This window comes from Suricata suricatta, chromosome 3 (assembly GCF_006229205.1).
Source record: "Suricata suricatta isolate VVHF042 chromosome 3, meerkat_22Aug2017_6uvM2_HiC, whole genome shotgun sequence".
In the NCBI taxonomy this organism is placed as follows: Eukaryota; Metazoa; Chordata; class Mammalia; order Carnivora; family Herpestidae; genus Suricata; species Suricata suricatta.
Genome location: NC_043702.1, coordinates 29,110,921 through 29,131,597, shown reverse-complemented (window position 1 = coordinate 29,131,597; position 20,677 = coordinate 29,110,921). Strand labels below are relative to the sequence as shown.

The window sequence follows — 20,677 nt, the reverse complement described above, 5'->3', positions numbered from 1 at the left end:
CAAAGAATGAGAGCTAGAGTCAAGGTAAATGTTCACAGTGGACAAGAACTCCCTGCCCTGTAGGTGGCTAGAGGGCCAGGAGCCAAGATGACTTCGTTTCTTGCATAGTCGCCAGCAGAATGCCTCACATCCTTCCACTGAGAGACAAAGCAAAGAAAAATATCTTCCCAGTTGGCCACACAGAGACCCATTCTGGATAAAGTGAGGAAGAAAGAAAGGTTGTAGTTTAAAGGCGCAAGTCACCTGGATAAGAGTTGTCGTAATTATTGAGTGTGGGATCACTAACAAAGGGCCAGGAGGGAGGTGGGTGAGGGATGAGATGTCGAAGTAGAAGGCTATGACCCAAAGGTGAGATTTCAGCATTGTTGTTAACCATGACCTGGATAAAAGAATTTATGGGAAAGCCAAAATGAAGTTGAATCTGATGCCATGTGTAAGATTGCATAAATTGCAAATTCGGTGCAAGAATATATAATATTATAAATTCCCTTCCTTTTCTTCTTCCAACTTATGGGACTTGAGTTCTTTTTCCATAATTTATACTAATTAGTCTTTCCACTTAAATCAAGAGGGGAACTGCGAATGTAGCCTTCCCTTGTCTGCTCCTCATTAGAGACAATTAGGAATTAGGAGAACAAAAACACATCATAGAAAAGATAAGAAAAGCCACCCAGAAAGAGAAACATGAAGCGGGAAATGGTCTTGTTGAGCCGGACAAAGAGAAACTGATAGCCTTCAAGATCCATCGCTCTTGCAACTTAGGTCTAAACAGGGTCTGAAGTAGCACTGCCTGGTCATGCCAGCCTCCCCTGCGGTATTCTCATCCGCGTTTTTCATATCTCCTGTCATATTGCATTTATTAAGAAATGTTCTCGCTCTCTAAATCCAATTCATTAGTTTCCCTCCATGGATAAGAGGTATGGCATTACTGATGAGAGAAAAATAAGTCCTAAGCTAATCAGCCTTGGTAAATTTCAGTCTTGCACAATAGTATCATGGAGGCTCTCTCCCAGAATTCAAACAGGGTACAAAGACACAGAGAGGGACCGACCGGCTGTGAGATGTCCTAGCACCACTCTTGGAGCCCTGCTGTTTCTATCACTTTATACTTTCCCAAAGGGGAAAAGAGGAGATCAGGGAGCATTTAATTGCCTTATAAACTGATTGACAAATTGGTGATCTGATGCATATGGATGATCTTTTTAGTGAAATGGCTCAGAAGCTGCTAACGGAGATCATCAGGACCCATGATTTGCACACCCTCCACGGGGTTATTATGGAAAAGCGGAAGGATGGGTTGATTATTATCTTTCCTTCTTTCTGTTTTTTTTTTTCTTGAATGTTTTCTTCACCTCCAGGGAAATGCATTCTAGCAGCGTGAGCACCACTATTAATCAACACTTGTAGCAATAATCAGTGAGTGAAAAATGGTGACCAGAATCTGTGAATGCACTGGCATAACTGTCTTCCGAGCTTTCCTTTGTGATCATGCCTTGGCATTCGAACATGGATAATTTATACAAAATTAATGTTGGCACCTTCGGAGGTGCAAAGATTTATAGAAGCAGTGCTTATTTCTTCATCCATTAAAAAGGAAAGAGAAATCGTTCCTGGTCATGATGAATAATATTTTAGAGCCTTTAAAAATATACTTGCGATCTTCATGTTTCTTTGTGCTGTGTCGAGCCAGATAGTGCCTTCACTTTGGAGCATGGGTGTTATAAAAGGCAAAACTGTTATAAGTACTTGCTTCCGGTTTTCCCAGTACTTTCACCAGGAGAGGGTGTGAAAAATAATCAATAATTCAAAAATACCTCAGGTCCCAGCATCCTGACGAGAGCTGTCTGGTGTTGTTGGAAATGCAGAGGGGTGGGGAAAGGCTGAGTTGCTGGGGTGGCAAAATGCTGTTGCTAGCCACACCTGAGGGAGCGTAGTTGTGGACATAAAGTGACTTGGGGCCGGTGAGGACACTCTACATGAGGGAGGCCATCTTAAAGTTTGGTTGCCACCTTCATTCCACCAAGCAGCCTTTCAATTCTTACCATCCCCTGATCAGCAGGATAAATTCTGATGTGTCAACACTTTGTGAATTTCTCTGAAATTCTCTGAAACTTGGAATGGGTTTGCCTGGAGCCTAAAGAAGGTCACAAAGCTGCAGGACCACATCTTAAAGAGTGATTGATAGACCAGGACTCATAGAAGCATATGACACCAGCTCCTTGTCTGAGGATCGTTCCTGTCATTAAAATCAATGCAACTTAATTAAAGCAAATTACAGATAGATATGTCTATAAATAAGATATTAAAGTGTGCTGCTGAATATGATAATTGCTGCATATTTAGCAATCAGTGTGTGTGTGTCTGCTTTTGCCAGGAGGAATTCCTTTCAGTGGAATCAATGGAGCTTTATTAAAAACCATCCAAATTAGAGGGAGAAATGATGAGTGTTATAATAACACAAAATCACTGTTTCAACTTTCATTGCAAAGAAAGGAAAGCAAAATATGTCCATCCCTCTTTTTTCACGCAAGGAAAATATTAGACATATTCTCTTTAAGATGTGGATATTTTGAATTTATACATTTTAATTTTTGTATTCTCTTCTCCCAAAGGAAGGCGGAGGGAAAGTAACAATCATAAATAAAACAATTCGGCAATTGAGACCGAAGTGTGAGGAACACGCCAGTGCCTGGATATACTGTTTTATACTCTGATGACGGAGACAAATAAGTGAAGTCCATACTCTAAACAGAACTTCAAGTGGCTTATTTTATTCTCCCGGCCTTGTGCGTGACTTGTGTGTGAAAGTTTTCATAGGTTAATTCAAAATAATGAATGTTGGAAATAAACATCCATTTTCATCACCTTCCTCCCTTCTCTCACTACCTTACCCCGTCACCTTTTATCACGTGTAAGAAGTAAGCTATGGCCAAGAGACTTCCTTTCTCAGGTTAATTTTAAAATAAACATTTAAAAAAATTATTCATCACCTAATTTAAAAATCAATCACAAAATGTAACAGTTAATTAAATCACTCCCATGTGACTAGAATCATTCTCAAATTTAAGAAAACAAATATTAAGATTACAAGAAGACAAAGATTTCAATGAGGAATGTTCTAAAAGATGAAAAAAGAAAGCACTGGACAATCAGCCACTTCTATCAGACATTTAAAAGGCATTTACTTTTTTCTAGTTTTTACTTAAATTCTACCTTATTAATAGAGTGTCATATGAGTTTCAGGTGTAGAATTTAGTGACTCATCACTTAGATAGAACACCCAGTGGTCATCACAAGTGCCCTCCTTACAGCCCATCGCCCGCACCCACCTCCCCACCATCAACCCGCAGTTTGTTCCCTATTGTTAGGAGTCTGTTTTCTGGTTTGCTTCCCTTTTTTTCTTCCCTATGTTCATCTGTTTTGTTTCTTAAATTTCACATATGAGTGAAATCATATGGTATTTGTCTTTCTCTGACTTATTTCACTTTGCATAATACACTCTAATTCATTCCATCCACGTTGTTGTAAATGGCAAGATTTCTTTCTTTTTATGGCTGAGTAATATTCCTCTGTGTGTGTGTGTGTGTGTGTGTGTGAGACATCTTCTTTATTCATTCAACAGTCAATAGACATTTGGACTCTTTCCATAATTTGGTTATTGTTGATGATGCTGCTATAAACATAAAAAAATAAAATAATAGGCATTTAAGAAGACTTCTTACACTGGGCCACTCTGCGTCTATATGTCTCTAGAAAGAGAGTAAAGAAAAAGAAAGGAAAAAAAAGGAGAGTAACAAGAGAAGAAATGAATGTTTAGAAAAGTGATTTTTAACTATTTCACTTAAGCAAATGTTGATTTATTGAATGTCTTCCAGGCTCTGGTGTAGCCAATGAGGAGAGTAAACAAATTCCTGTGTACATGAAACTTACGTTTTTGAGGAGAGACAGACAATAAATAAGTGAAGAGTAAATATCAGGCCATGTTCATTTCCTCAAAGAAACATAAAGCTGTGCCAAGGGGCTAGAACCTGTATCTGGGCCCAGTGTGCTAGTTTACATATGGTGGTTTGGAAAAGCTGCTCTGCAGAGGAGACATTTCAGCAGAGACGGGAACAAAGTGAGGGACAGAAGCATGTGGATACTGGGAGCATGTTCCAGGGAAGCGGGAGTAGGAAAGCCGTGATAGCAGCACTTTCAACAAGAGCCAAAATATGGAAAGAGCCTAAATGTCCATCAACTGATGAACAGTTAAAGAAGATATGGTTTATATATATAATGCAAAACTACTTGGCCATGAGAAAGAATGAAATCCTGCCATTGGCAACAACCTGATGGAAACAAAAGACCATGGGGAAAGGGAAGGGGAAAAAATAGTTACAGAGAGGGAGGGAGGCAAACCATAAGAGACTCTTAAATACAGAGAACAAAATGAGGGTTGATGGGGGGTAGGGGAGAGGGCAAAATGGATGATGGGCTTTGAGGAGGGCACTTGTTGGAATGAGCACTGGATTGTGTATGTAATCGATGAATCACGGGAATCTATCCCAAAGCCAAGAGCACACTGTGTACACTGTTAGCCAACTTGACAATAAATTATATTAAAAAAAAAAGAAACTATCCTTTGAGATATGCACTAACAGTAGTTTGCAACTCTGTTATTGGATACACAAAGGATGGCCAGTGTGGTTCACTGTAACTTGGAGTATTCTGTTCAAATTGAATACTAGCATTCTGGTCATACAACAATACCTTCATTAGGATATGTGTAGCATAAAGAGAAATACATTTGCTTTAGAAGTCTCTGAAAATACTCATATAGGACCTTATTTAATGGATCTCTTTAATTCACGGTATTTGAAAGAACAAGAGATTTAATACAGTATCCAGTGAGAGGTTTCCCACCGCTAGGTGAGTTCACTCCGTCACCCCTATAATTTCTTCTGTTGTACAAGGTAGTTCTGTGCACCGTGCTGCTCTACTGTAGCTCCTCAAGCAAGAGCCAGACTCCCAAGTTTTCAGGATCCCTGATTTCCATGACTCATAGAAATCAGCCATTAGAAACACTTTGCAATGTTGGGTTGTTTTTCTCTGGGGCCTTTGCTATAGAACATTTTTCTCTAAGTCTCGTTTCCTGGCATGTTATCCTTCCTGATTATAAACATGCCCAATGGCACTGTATTGTGTTCAACCACAAGGGTAGGTTGAGAACCAATCAGGGTGAGTCTAATACAAACCTGGCAGCAAGCCTAATGAAAATTGGAGCGGGCCTAGAAACCTTTAATAAGATTTTTCTCTTTCTTATAGGTTCTTGCAGTTTGGTTTTCATGAATATGTGGGCAATTGGGGACTTTTAAAGGTATTTACTACAGACAGGTACTGTATTCTCATTGAGTGAGAACGGAAAGGTAGAAAAAGTGTGGGGGCTGTTAACTGAGTCATGCACCATCGAAAATGTTGCCTGCTGAACTGAATTTTATTTATTTATTTATTGTAAGTGACTTGGTTAACTTTCAAACCACATGCTCCTATGTTTCCAGGAGTGGCGTGAAAGTGTCCCATGCCTATTCTTTCCAAAGCATTGAGTTCTCATGCTCCACTCACATGTTGCTGCTCTTTGAATTATGGCGTCTGGTCTCTGTTCTTAAGGGCAGATGAATCTACGCATTCTTTGTTTGGAGGAGTTGCTCCTGGTGGATGACCCTCAAATTGAAAATGATGTTTCCCCTGTGAACTTCCAAAGTTGAAATTCAGTGTTCCTCATAGTCAGTAACTCATTTGTGGATTGCTAGCATAATTTATTTAGTTTTGCTGCCTGCAAAGTACAAATGAGTTTCTTGTGGCCTTTGGGGAAGATGCTCAAAGAGACCCACCCAGTCCCTAGACTATGTTGGACCAGTTGACAGAATCAGGAGATGAAACTCACTCTACTTCCTTCCAAGTGACTTGGATTAATACTGGTGTTATTTTCCATACCAAAGTGCAATTATATGATGGAGGATTTTTAGTAATTGGGCCCTTTGGATTTTTAAATCCTCTCAGGTCAGTGCCCCTGAGGATAGCCTTCATAGGAAGGACTCTGGGGCTTAGCACAGAAGGCAAATCTGATTTATAGATTGACATGGCATTACGTCTGTCACAAGCACATTATGAATGGACGTTATACATTTTCTAATGTACAGATCAACCCCACCCCCTTGGGAAATTATCTTTCATCCTAATGGATTACACTGTAGTAAGTTCCTTATAAAATTCATCCTAAATTTTCACTTTCTTAATTTCATTACAGCGATGAGTAGAGATCCCTATTTATCCTTTTGTCTACATCTAAGGATGTTAGAAGAATTAGACCAAAGTTTATAAATCACCTCACCGTGCCCCAACTGAGCCCACAGAAACAGAAAAAGGAGTCACCGATAATAAATAGGTGCTGATTTCTGCTCAACATTCATACTGTACTGGGCACAGTGAATACTCCCTCAAATAAGTAGATAAATATTTTTTTCTTTTTAGATATGGGAAGTCACCTAAATGTCACTCAACTAGCATTTCCGCTGCTTAGCTGCCAAAGTTGGGATTTTCTTTGCCTAGAAAGAATCATATTGAGTGTTGGTTTCTATTTTGTTTCTTTTTCTTTCACCTGCCTGCTGACCTCCTGCTACATGATGCTACCTTCAGACTCTGAATTTTTGCTTCTTGGGAAGAAATGCATCTGGGGTCTTCCTCCACAGTGTGGCTCTAAATCTGAGATTGCACTCATTTAGGAAAAGCCACCAAAAGACTGTGGTAGGACTTCTCACAGAGGGACTGAGGTCAGCAGTGAAGGTGGACACACTTCCTAGCTGTGCACAGAGCCCCTTCTGCCCAGGGAGGGAACCCAGCGGTTACTCACTCCCTACTCAGTCAGTCAGAGTCACACACAAGGTCTTGGCATTTATGTTTGATCACAAAGAGTTTAATAATGTTGTAATAAAATGCACACTTCACATCTGTACTGGTAAATGCCTAAATCAAAACGAAGATGGTTTCCTGACTGCACTCCATGCTGTAGAATTAATGCTCCCCGTGAATTGGAGCATTGTATTCAGTTGTGAATAGCCTCTTGAGGTAGGCCAGCTAGGTTAATTCAAGTTTGTTTTCTTTGGGTAGTTTAGGATTATGTGTTTCTCTGCCCGCCTCTGTTACATCTCACCTTCAAGGTGACTTTTTCATTTAAGTGGTTCATTCTGTTAATCATTCAGCATTTATTGAGCCTGAAATATGTGCCGGACAGCAAGTGTTAATAAATATCTTTGTTAAAGATCATTATAAGATAACACTCTAAGTAATTATTTAAAGGATATACTCTAGGCTCTCAGAATATAGGAAGTGAATTGTTCTGTCTGGAGACTTTCCCAGGGTGATGATGGGAAGGGCAAAGGAAGGGCTGAGTTGAGCTGGGATAAGAATGTGTGCAAATGCATGGGGGTCAGAGAAGGACCAGTAGTTGGGAAGGTGCCTACAGGGTACATGGGTGAAAGCAAATGGGGCTACAAAGATGAGAAGGAGGATGAGCGATGGTGATGACAGTAGACTGTGGATTTGGATGTCACCTTTGGGAATTTAAACTTTATTCTAGGCATTGAGTGGTTTCTATGAACTGCATTAAGAAGATTGTATATGTATATGTGTGTGTCTGTATAAATCCATATTTATATACATACATCATACATATAGATACATACATACACAGAGACATATGCATACATATATCATCCGATAAATATGTCATATTCCATCCACTCAGCCTGTATATAAAAAGCTCAGTAAATAGGCTCTTCTATGAGTGAAAGTAAGAATTATCTTTCTCTCTCCCTCTCTCTCTCTCTCTCCCTCCCCCACCCCTTTCTTTTTTTATTTCTTCACTCTCTTTCCCAGGACTGTTTTTGGAATAGTATCCCTAAAGAAGCTTCCATTGGCTTAGCCAGGGCTGATCAGAGGTTCATAGAAGTAAAAGCTACAGGTCAGGAAAAAAATTCTCTCCATGTGTTTTCCTTACTAAGAGAAAGATCAGATGTAACCGCAGCAACATTAGCAACAACTAAGATTTATTGAACATATAAGTACACTCTCTGTGTATGATACCTACTCAGTAATTTGCATGCATCATGGTATTTAATTCTCACAACACCCATCTGAGGTAGGTACTCTTAGTAACCATATCAGTAATGATAAATGAGGTTAATGAGGTGTCTCAAGGTTGCACTGTGGGTAAGTTTCAAGCACAGCCAGTCTGGTCTGGAGTAAGTGCTCCTAATGGCAGTGCCACACTGTGGCAGGCCACAGACCACGTGTCTCAATGTCCCACTAGAAACTCTTCCTGAAAGTCAGTTTCCAGTTAGAACAGAGGGACCTGGGACCTGGCACACCGTAGACACAGTGGTGCTCTTCAGGATCCTCTTACTGTAGTGCCTCTCTCTTGGAGCAGAAGAGTCTTAACAAGAAATTTACAATACCTCCCTTTTTCCTGGTCAGGGTAGTGACCCAGAAGAGTCCGATGTATGAGAACAGACTTGGGTCACTGCAAAATACTTTATGAATATAGTATGTGATAACATATCATTCATCCTACATGTATGTAAGATCTAGACAGAACCTTTTAGAAACAGGACAGATAGTTTGAAAATTGGTATTGACTCGTAGGGGTCCGCCTCTAGAGTAAGAGTGTACACACCCTGCCAAGCACATCATTGGGTACCCATGCGTCCAGTCCCCAAAGCCAGCCCTTACTCCCAACCCTGTCCTCCCCTAAGTCCCCACCAGATTTTTCACCAAGTGGAAGCACAGCTGTTACAACTGATGACCAGCTGTTTTGTATTTTAACAACGGCTATTAAAACCCAGGCACAAGCATCATTTCTGTCCTATCTCCTCAGTAACTTGGGTACGTGGCTCACAAGCTTTAATCAGGTCGCTGAACACCCTCTCCCCCCAAGCCACTGCACAGAGAAAGTTCTTCCTGCTCAAGAGGCGTCAGGAGATCTCTGCTGGGTGGACTTCACAGAGAAGGCCGAGTGAGGTTAGATGTGACTCCAGTGAAGTGTTTTCAAAGCTTCTCAAGCAGAGAAGAGTGAGGCTTTGATGTAGACTCACTATTTGCAAAGCTGCTCACAGAAGGGAGACTCTCCACACCCATCTCCTTGTTTCCAGACTTGACCCATTTAAATACCAGCATGCAGCTTAGAGGGTAATTCCAGAAGAGGGTTTCTGGAACCCAAGGTAACCACGGCAGGCACCCCTCCCTGGAATGGGAGCGCCGCTGTGCCGCTAGGCCACGCCCCTTCCGTGGCTCCTAGGAGAAACCTGCTCTGAATGTTGTTGCTGTTGCTGCTGTCTGCATATTTGCATAATTTTCTATCCTGAGCAGAGTTCTTGATTTTGCAACATCATAATAAAAAAACAGTGTGAATTGGCAGGTTTAGGGGTATGATTTGCAGCTGGTCTATCACTTCCGCTACTGGAAGCTTCAGCTTAAAGGATTATACAATAATCATATTTTACAGGACTCGAGCTTATATTTGCATCTGCTCATCTTTGGTTGTGGCTTTTTAAAAAATGCTCTCTTTCAACATGATTTTCTTTTTGGTAGATGGATTGCCCAATGTACTCACTTTATACACTTTTCTCTTCATGGTATAAATTCATATAGTTCAGCACTATTGAAATCAAAGCCCCCAGGTCTAATTGACATAATAACACGAAGAGCTCTTTGGACGGTTTTTGGAGATTGAGAACAATGACGAAGCAAATGCAACACCAGGTTATAGAAACATCTCTAACCATCCCCTCTTCACTCGTGGCCATTATTTTGATTAAAAGGTCTAGAGAAGCCACGGTGGTTGTTCAGGATGCAAAAATTATTGCAGAAACTTCCTCTATTAGTGGAAATTATTAGAGGATGGAAATGGTACTCGAACAGCAAGAATGACATTAATTATGCGAAAAGCAATCAGATCTGGCAGTTGGCAAGCACCGGTATTCTTCAGCACTCTTGCACGGGTTTGTGTCCAGCCAGCATCAGACGCCTAAAAGCTTTTTATTTGGCAAAGTTTTCACAGCACTTGGACTTCCAGCTCCTAGATAAAAGATAATTTGGAAGGAAATTTTGTTGGTGAAATTGAAGAATTCAGTAATGAGCTTTGTGTAATGAATTGATGCCCAATTAAATGATTATATCAAATCCAACTTTAAATGTTGACTTTAAAAAAAATCATATTTTAAAGACTTTGAAAGCAATATGTCATATATACATCTAATCCGAGGAGCAAAGTTGTATCACCAGCCTGGAAAGGAATGGAGTGTTCTGAATGATCCAATAGTTGGATTCATGGAGAGAAACTTAGGACAGGAATTACCTGTACACTATGAATTAGAAAATATTGCAATAAAGTAGCTTATTTTGATTCCATAGTTCCCTTTCTCTTGTGCAACATTTCTCTATTTCTCAGGGTTTTTATTTCTTTCTTTACACCCCTTTTTCAAGACTCCCTTCTTCTCTGTTTTCTACCATTGTGATGTTCCCACCCTTCTACAGAATCTACCCACTCCTACTTTCCCCTTTTCTTGTCCCTTCACAGCAGTAAATATGACCAATCAGAGCAACGCCTGTTGCTTTGTTTTATGCATTCATATAATAAGCATTTATTGAGCACTTGACATGCACAGGGCACTGACCTCACCACAGGAAGAGTTACCAGGACTTACAGGAATGAGCATTCAGGCACAGGCCCAAAAGTGCATGTTCAGGATCCAGAAAGAAACCCAATGAGATCAAGTCACTGAACCTATGGGAGAGGGAAGAGGTAGAGCTGGAAGGTTAGGTGGCTACAGATTCCTGAAACTTTCATCCGCTAGTTAATAGAACATTATTAAATGGGCGTGGGGGGTTGGTTTGGTATTTCAAACCCAAGTTTTGACACAAGAACTTCACTTTTCAGAATGTCATTCATTGAATTCTTTTTTTTCTCCTCTTGTCATCATTGGTCTTCCTAGAACTTGAACTCAGCGGATACAGTAGTCAGTTGCAAAATAACTTGGTTAATGTACATTTAATGGTGATGCTTGTGTGATTTTAGCATTAACAGGAGCATGGGTCCGGTTACTTTGTAATTCCAGGAGGTGGTTCCACATTGAAGAAGCTATTCAGATCAACAGTAACTCCTACAACGTATGGATCTTCTACTCTACTATCATTTTCAGCTTATAGGAATCTTCCCTCCCTATAAATAATTGTATAATTAAGGTTCCTAATGGTTTTGACTTACACACCAGATCCAAATTTAAATCTAGATTGTTAGAATATAGGTTTTAAAAATTATTTTTAAGGGAAAGGGAAAAAATCAGAACTATGTAAACAAAAGAGCTTGAGAATGGCAGTCTTAATAAGACTTAACCATAGGACAGATGTCACCAAACTTCTCTAAAAAGATTTTGATGACCTGTATTGCGCTATTTAACAGGTCACGTTCAAAGAGATAGCTAGCCATTGTGTTAGCTGATTCTTTCTGTTAAGTGCCGCTGAGTAGATGTGTGACACTTCTGTTTTATTGACTCAGTAAATATTAATGAACAAGGTGATATGCCAGGCCTTGAGAATGTAACGGCTCAGAGAACGAATATTGTCCTAACTCCAATGCAGCTCATCTTGTGTAAACCAAAGACTAGACTGACACCATGCTTGAATATTAGAAAAAAACTGTACATTATATAGCCTGTTATGGTTTATAAAACAGCATTTTACTAAAAAATGACTTTTGGTTGCCAAAAGTTAACATATAGGCACCTATCAATGCCTCCAGCTCTATGAAGTAACTATCACCAGGCAATTAGAGTCCAGTGAGATTGTGATAGCCATGAACCCACGCAAAATGCCTGCAGATGGTCATCGTTTCACATGCCCCATCCTGCTGCCGCCATCAGCTCCCGTGAACTTCCCAGTCTCCTATCACCATTCTTTGTTTAGGAAATAGAGCAACAGTAACTGGAATGATCGCTGCCAACATATGAGGTGACACCAGGAGTGAGACTGAGTTCAACGTTGGCCTTGCCACTGGATGGACCTTTGGCCAGTTGCTTTAACGTTCTCCAAACTCTACTTTTCTTGTGTGTAAAGTGAGGCAGAGATGGAAATGAGAGCACAGATTCTAGCTCATGATACTGCTTGCACAGTGTTGTAGAAAGTCATTTCTTTCTACTCATTTATTTCTAGTAATGGGAGTGACTAGATGCTGGTCATTGAAAAACTCGAAATTTTACATATGTTTATACTGTTTAGTCTATTTAAATGCAAATATATTTTACGTATACTAGAGAGCTATAGTCAATGAGTATCCGTTATAAGGCTTATTAGTTAAAAGAGATAGTATGAACTCATAAGAAATAATCTGGACAAACTTCCATCATTTGGCATATTTTGGCATAAGATTTGGCATATTTTGAGGGCCAACTTTTTTCTTTTAGAATGAGTAAAGAACACTGACTGTCACAGAGTATAATAACAATAAAACTGCAGAGGCATAACTAACTCACAGATCAGATCCAAGACACGATTCAAACCCAAATTCAATAAATACTGGACGCCAGCATCCGGTGATTAATGTAACTAACTCCACTACATTCCAGCTTCCTCTGTTCCTGCAAAATACAGGACAGGTAAACAACTTTATTAGGGAATGCTTTTCCTAATACATTTTCATCCTTCTTTTCATCAGAAATTGTCTCCTCTCAAGTAAAAGTTTCTATTTCAGCCAGTGTTGCAAAATCTCCATTTGTAGGTAGACAGATGGGGAAAGGAAATGAGATGACGTCTGGCTCTTTAATTAAAGATGCAGGGCCAGAGTCATGCTCACTGGCAAGACACATATGCACATGTGCACACACATGCACACACAGGCACATACAAAGTACATCTGATAGAGGAAGCCAAATTTGTAAAACTGTATCCATAATCATAGTTTCTATGGTAACTGTATCTTAGGCCCAGACACAAACAGAGCTGGGTAGGAGATGTCTGATTTTATTTTCTCTGAAGACAATCAGAAGAGAGATAATTCAGGTTATCAGATGCCACGGCCCCATGGACAGATGGCTGGTCCTTCGGTCATGCTAGCGTAAGATTTAATGCTGAAATCCCAATAAATGCGTTACAATTTTATAATGTTGCCGATGAATTCACTATCTTTGTCATTCAGCTTTAAAATAATTATGTACAGACATATAGTTACCATATTAGTGAGATGTAAGTAGTTAACATCATGTGGAAACTGTATGCAAGATAACTTGTATAAATGTGCATAAGTTAGAAGGGATTTTAAGGATTTAACTCCAGTGTTCTCCAAGGGAGGAAAATATAGAAACAAAATGGTTAAAAGGCTTACCCAAGAGTTATTTTTAAAATATTTTTATTTGCTGTATTTTCTAAACTAGCAGATGTTCTAAACTAGTCTATAAACTGAATACCCAGCTATTTGACAAAATTACTGAAATTAAATTAGAGAAAATAAACACTTCAGAAATAATGGTTTGAAAGAGTGTGTGTACTTCTGCTTCTCTAGATAGCATATTTCTAAATACACATCGCCAACATAATATACTTCACACTGCCAAAGAGAAATCATTTACAACCTATTTTGATTAGTTTCTTTTTGCTTATGAAGTATGGTGAGTTTCGCTCCAAACATGTAGCACTTTAGCAGAACGTCTTCATATTAGAAGATGCTCAAAGACAAGTTCATAACTTTTAAATATTTCCATCATGTTGATTCCTTCAAAAATCTTCCAGCCAGACCTATAGCTAAGTAAGAGGAATGTAATTAAAAGAAATCTTCTGGAAACTGCTCAAAAATATCTGTCATGTTACCAACTTGAAATGAAAGGCGTATTCCCTAAAATGGCATCTACATTTTTACACTTTGCATCTTAGTCTTATGATGGGTCTGGCAGCATGAGACACATTTTTGTCTAATGAATCTGAGTAAGACATATTTGTAAATGAGGATGTTATGCATAGGTGAGTAAGCTGAATTGCAACTTTGCACAGCCTTTCCATCACAGCAGCTTTTAAATTTCCTCAGGAAAATTGACTTAAGGGACATAAATCACAACACTGGCCAAAATGTGTCCCAACCTGTGGGAACCAGAAAACATGTTAATTTTGAATTGCTTCCACACTTTACCATCAGACATTTGCAGAAAATCATGTGTGATTTATTCTTTTATTTGTAATGAATTGTTAAAAAATGTTTGAAAGGGCATTAAATCTTTCCCTCTGCCATTAATCTGCAAATGGGAGAAATAGGGGGTTAAATGGCCTCTTTAGTATATTGCTTTATGAAACTGCTGATTCTAGCAATGCCAGGCTAGAAATACATACTAATTTAAGGAGCGCTGAATGTAACCCACAAGCTCCTTGCTTTTGTTGAGAAAAGACTAATAGCTTTATTTTAACAAGGCTCATAACACCCCAGCCAGCAGCAGGCATTGAGTGAATGAAATTGGGAGAACTCCCATGGACTAAAAGCATCTTAATTCAACATTCCTCATACACCAGACCCTCCTGATAGGCTGTCCTAGGCTGTCATAATCCAGGCAAAGAGGATCACCACTGCAAGGCACACCAAGTGTGAGCCTTTCAAGTTGTTTTTGAATAAGCTCTCTGAAGTTTCTCTTCCTGAGCTTTATTAGCAGAGAAAGATAAATATGCCCCAAATCCACGCATAAGTTCTAACAATACATTGTTTTGGAAAAGACTAGGTTTCTCTTATGGCTTAAGTCAAAAGTATTTCTATCAGACGTATATTTAGGCCATTACATTAAAAAGAAAAAAAAAAGCCTGCATGATACCAAGTGAGATAAAGGGCTTCTTTAAAAAAAAATTAATTGGATCAAAGCCGCTGACCTTATTTTTTTATGATGAGGGAAATTACCTAATAAGGCTGGAAGCAGGAACATTTCTGAGCTTTCTTGAGCACAAAAGCCTATTCTCTTTCCCCCTCACTCCTTCCTGAAGTGGCCTGACTTCCTAAGGACCTAGCTACAACTCATAATTAGTTTTTCTTTGGCAATCCTCGATCTACAATTTCCTATCCTCAATTCAGAGCTCTTTGCAAGGGTCTTTGTACCCAACACAATAATCTGGATTGCCAGCATTTCTGATTAGGACATAAACGTTGATCAAGTTACAGGAGGAGATTAGATAAATTTTGATTTACTCATAAGTGGGATGTTATATACCTACTAAAATTTATGTTTGTGAAATATCTAGTAGCAAGGGAAATGTCAAAAATAAATAGTTGGGGGATTAACTATACACCATCAAAATATGTATATGTTTATAAATGTTAACAGAGGTCATCTTTGGATGATTTAGGGAGAAAAGTCAGCTCAGTCCACTTTTTAAATAATGGAACACAAATTTAGTCCCATCATTTCCATTAACTACCACTGTGTCCCGGAAGGAGAGGACTTGTTCTCATCTCTAGGTTTCAGAGTACCGAGCACATGATTTCACTTAGAAGACACTAATGTTTATTTACTTGAAAGTATTAACCTTATCTCCTCAGCATCATAGCATAAGACAGTACAACCAGTGTTTGTTTTTGTTTTTGCTTTTTGGGGGAGACGCCATAAAGATTTTCAACACCAAAGAGCCCCGCACTCTCTCCCCGTCAATCCACCAATATCACTCTCAATAAAGCACCAATGCCATCTCATTGCTACTTCCCACATACACTGCTGTGGAACTTATGTTAGTCACTGCTCAGATACAGAGAACAAGACCCACTCTAGCTGGTTAAAGCAGGAACAAATGTATTATATCATACTAATGGGCTTACTGGATCTTGAGGATGGCTAATGATACGTAATCTTGGCTAACCTTTCAGGACTGATTCTCACCCCATACTCCAGAACCAGGCTACCAAGGGAGCTGTAGCCACTTCGGTAAGAAAGCTTTTGGCTCCAGAGCCACACAACAATGCCTGTATCAGGAGCCACCATAATTAGGAAAGTGCTACAATCAGGAAGTCATTTCTAGTGCTGCCATTTCCAAAGTTAGCTATAAAATCTGCACCCCACCCTAGAAACTCACAATGGCACATTTGCTAAGACTGCCAAGGAAAACCAAACACACCTTCATTCTGGTCAGAATAAACAGTGGAAGTGTGGCCCCTGCCTCAGTGGCCCAGCTTGAATCATACCAGCACACTGACCACAAGGGCATTCTGGGAAAGGCAGGTGTAACCTCTGTCATTCAGGGTGACACTCTGCAAGGAGGGAGGTGTGGGTAAAGCACACCAATGCACTATACTGACCACAGACCTTGTCTTACTGAAGCTCTTGACTGCTTTGGACACTGTGGACCATGCCCTCATTTGTGGAATGCTTTTCTCTTGATTTCTATGATAACACTGTCTCCTGGTTCTCTTCCAGACCAACTGCTGGTTTAGACCTCCTCAGATTTCCTTCTGGGTTCAACTTGTATTTGCCTGCCCCTCAAATGATAGTGTTCCTAAGATTATTATGAGTATTCTTTTCTGTTTTCATTGCATGTCTTTTCTTCTAGTCTGTGTCTGCAGATTATCCCTGGGCATCCTAATTCTTTCCTAGGGTTTCATCCATAGGCTCAGTGTCTCCCAGTGCTACATCTCTAGTCCAGGCTCCAACACTGCAGATCTTTACACTCAATTATCTATCACACATCATCATCAGATGTCCCAACTCAAGCTCAGTATATCTAACCATGCCCCCCCTCCCAACCCTTCCTTTGCCCCTAAATCTGTCCCTCCCATATTCCCATCTTGGTGATGGTTACCAAACCCACGTAGTTGCTAAGCTCAGAAAATTGTGCATCATCCCAGGCACACCCTTCCTATTAATCTTCAGTCACTCTTACTGAACCTGTCCCCCTAACATTCTTATATCACTCCCTTGCCTTTATCCTTTTTTTTAAGAAACTTTATTTTATGGCCACCTTATTTTCTTTATTAGTAAATAGTTTATTTGCTTATTTACTTAACAGTTTATTTATTTATGTTTTTTAATAATAGTTTATTGTCAAATTGGTTTCCATATAACACCCCTGGCAACCTTATTTTCATGTTGTTTGCCTTTGTGGAAGAGCAGCTTAAGACCACTCAGTGGTTGTCCCCACCATTCAGTGGTCTGAGCAGTGGGAGCTGCAGACCAGCCTTCAGTGGCAGGCTGAGGGCTCCAGTCTTCAGTAGGGAACTTCTCAATAAGCCCAGAGCACACCTGAGTGCCTTCAGACCAGTCTGCAACTACAAGCTGAGTAGCAGTGAACTCAGGAGCTGGAGCCATCCACTCACCCCAAACTTCCAGCTTGGGCACAGCCTTTTCAATAGCAGCCTTCCTTTTCGATCTCTTCAAGATCTCTGTAGAAGTAGAGATCAGACATGGCCTCCCATGGATGCTCATGGGGGATGGTTCCATGCATGTGCAGAACGTCCCAGTCCACATCCACCACATCAGACCCACTGAGTGAGCTCCCTTTTAGCAGGATTCATCAGGTTGCTCTGAAAACAGAAAGTCCTTAGCAGTTAAGAAGTAAGGAGAAAAGCAGAAGAAAATACAGGCCATTTAAAATATGTTTTCATTTTTCCTTAAAGTTCTGACACATGTGAATTATACTTGTGCAAGAATTACTATCAAATTCCACTCATTGGGCCAGAGACCCTTGTGGTGTTAGTAAGAGACTTGCCCCTGGTGTAGCAGACGACCTACACTTGTGAGTTCATCAACTCCAAGCTCTAACAAAGTACAGGCCTTTATCCTTTTGAATATCCCCTAGTTTAAATTTTTTTAATGCTTATTTATTCTTGAGAGACAGAGCATGAGCATGAGCATGAGCAGGAAAGGAGCAGAGAGAAAGGGAGACACGGAATCCAAAGCAGGCTCCAGGCTCTGAGCTGTCAGCACAGAGCCAAACACGGGGCTCAAACCCATGAACGGTGAGATCATGACCTAAGTTGAAGTCAGATGCTAAACTGACTGACCCACGTAGTCACCCCAGAATATCCCCTAATATAAGCGTTCATCATCTCTGGCTCAAACTATCACTGGAACCTCCAGTGATAGAATAGTCTAACCTATAAATATGTCCCATCAGCTAACAAATAGCCATTGCCAATTGGTTCCCTATCACCTAAGGGTAAAACCAAGTTCCTTGGCATATGAGCTCCTCCAAGACCTGGTCCATGTCTATATCTCTGGAGCTTGGACTCTGGGGTCAGAAAAACCTGATCTTTGTCTCAGATTTTTCATGTACTAGTTATATGACCTTGGGCAACTACTTAGTTTTCTCAATTGAAAAATGGGGCAACCATTGAGGTTTTGGGAAAATTGATGATTGATAAAAATAAAACAATTTAGCATTTTGGTTGACCAAAAATAAATACCAAATAAGTGTTAAATTGTGATAGTGATGAAAGAAAAACCAAATAAATGGAGGGATAGTTCATATTCATGGATAGGAAAACTTAATACAGTTAAGATATCGGTTCTTCCCAACTTGATCTATAGATTCAATGTGCTCCCTACCAAAATCCTAGCAAGTTGTTTTCTTGATTCTAAAGAATCTCAACAAACTGATTCTAAAGTTTATATGGAGAAGCTAAGGACCTAGAATAGTCAACATAATTTTGAAGGAGTACAAAGTTGTAGGACTGACACTACTAGCTCCACTATAGAGCTATATAATTAATACAGTGTGGTATTAGTGAAAGCATATACAAATAGATGGATGAAAGAGAATACAGAGCCCAGAAACAGACCCAAATAAATACTTATTTTAGTCTTTGACAAAGGTATAAAAATAAATACAATGGAGCAAAGACACTCTTCTCGCCCAATGGTGCTGGAAAAACTGGACATCCAACATGCAAGAAAATGAATCTAAACACAGGCCTTGTACCCTTTCCAAAAATTAGCTCAACATCAATCACCCATGCAAGTTTAAAATTTGGGTAAAACTATAAATTTCTGCTCTGCAACAAACATTGCCAAGAGAATGAAAAGGTAAGCCACAGACTGAAAGTAAATGTTTGCAAAAGACACATGTCATAAAGGACCGTTACCCAAAAAGAACAAAGAACTCTTAAAACCCCACAATATGAAAAGAAACAAACCAATTCAATATGGACCAAAGACCTTAACAGACACCTCATCAAAGAAGATATATAGATAGCAAATAAGCATATGAAAAGATGCTCCACGTCATATGTCATCGGAGAAATATAAATTAAAACAACAATAAGATATCATTGTATACCCGTTACAATGGCCAAAATCTGGAACACTGACAACTCTGAATGCTTGTGCAGATGTGGAACAACACAAACTCTCACTCATCACTAGTGGGGGTGCAAAATGGTACCACAACTTGGGAAGATAGTGTAGCAGATTCTTACCAAACTAAACATACTCTGACTATACAAACCAGCAGCCACACTATTTGGTATTTACATAAGGACACTGAAAACTTATCTTCACACAAAAATCTGCACATGATGTGTATAGTAGCTTTATTTATTATTGCTGAAACTTAGAAGGCACCAAGATGTCCTTCAGTAGATGAATTTACCACATGTAAATGTGGAACATCCAGACAATAGAATATTATTCAGCCCTAAAAAGAAATGAGTTATCAAGCCATGAAAATACATGGATAGAACTTAAATACATATAACTAGGTGAAAGAAGACAATATAAAAAGACTACATACTGTGAGACTCCAACTCTGTGACACTCTGGAAAAAGCAAAACTATGGAAATGGTAAAAAGTCCATTGGTTGCAATGAGTTTGGGGAGAGGGAGGGATGAGTAGGCGGAGCATAGAGAATTTCTTAGGGCAGTGAAAATATTCTATATGATACTAGAATGATGCATACATGTCATACATTTCTTCAAACTTACAGAATATGCAACCCCAAAAGTGAAACCTAATGTGAACTCTGGGATTTGGGTAATGAGGTCAATGTAGTTTCATCAGTTGTAACAAATGTACCATATGGGAGATGGGGATACTGGAGGAGGTGTGCATGTGTGGGGACAGTGGGACAGGACCTCTCTACTTCCCTCTCAATTTTGCTGTGAACCTAAAAGTGCTCTAAAGAAAATAAAACCTCTTCAGAAAAAAGTTGCCGTCCTGGGAATAACGGTTATACCCATAATAGTAGTACTGGTGCTGGTGGTGCGATTACTGTATCCTTTTCCTTAATAGGTTCTGTTTCTTCCTTTACCAAAATCTTGACATTCCCTGAAAACACAGCACTTTCCTTTTTTAAATGACTCCATGTTGTTTGATTTTTGTTCTCTCTGTGAAGAATGCCTTCTCCTGCTTCCCCTACACCTTCTCCCCCACAAAACCTTCTCCTCATTCACTTTCAGGTTTCAGAGGAAGCTTCAACACCCAAATGAAGCTGTCTTCACCTCTCCCAGGTGGACTTTCGTATCTGTTTCTTCAGACGCCTACTCCTCCCTCCTCATACTGACACTCTGGCAGTGAGCTCATTCTCCCATAATTGTTTGCAGGCCTGTCTCCTCCATATTTGGAGCGATGGAGAAAGCCAGCCCTTGTTCACTCCTTGGAATATAAAGGCCTGCGTGGCATCAGGACACAGTAGCTG

General features: G+C 39.7%; 1 protein-coding gene and 2 pseudogenes across 1 annotated transcript in view; 1 reads left to right on the top strand and 2 right to left on the bottom strand.

Moving 5' to 3' along the window:
• The window catches only part of PARD3B (par-3 family cell polarity regulator beta), a 1,000,837-nt gene that overhangs the window by 922,168 nt on the left and 57,992 nt on the right, over nucleotides 1-20,677 (top strand). The gene's annotated exons all lie outside the window — the stretch shown is intronic.
• Nucleotides 17,158-17,537, bottom strand: LOC115287504 (annotated as a pseudogene).
• On the bottom strand, nucleotides 17,680-17,815 carry LOC115288827 (annotated as a pseudogene).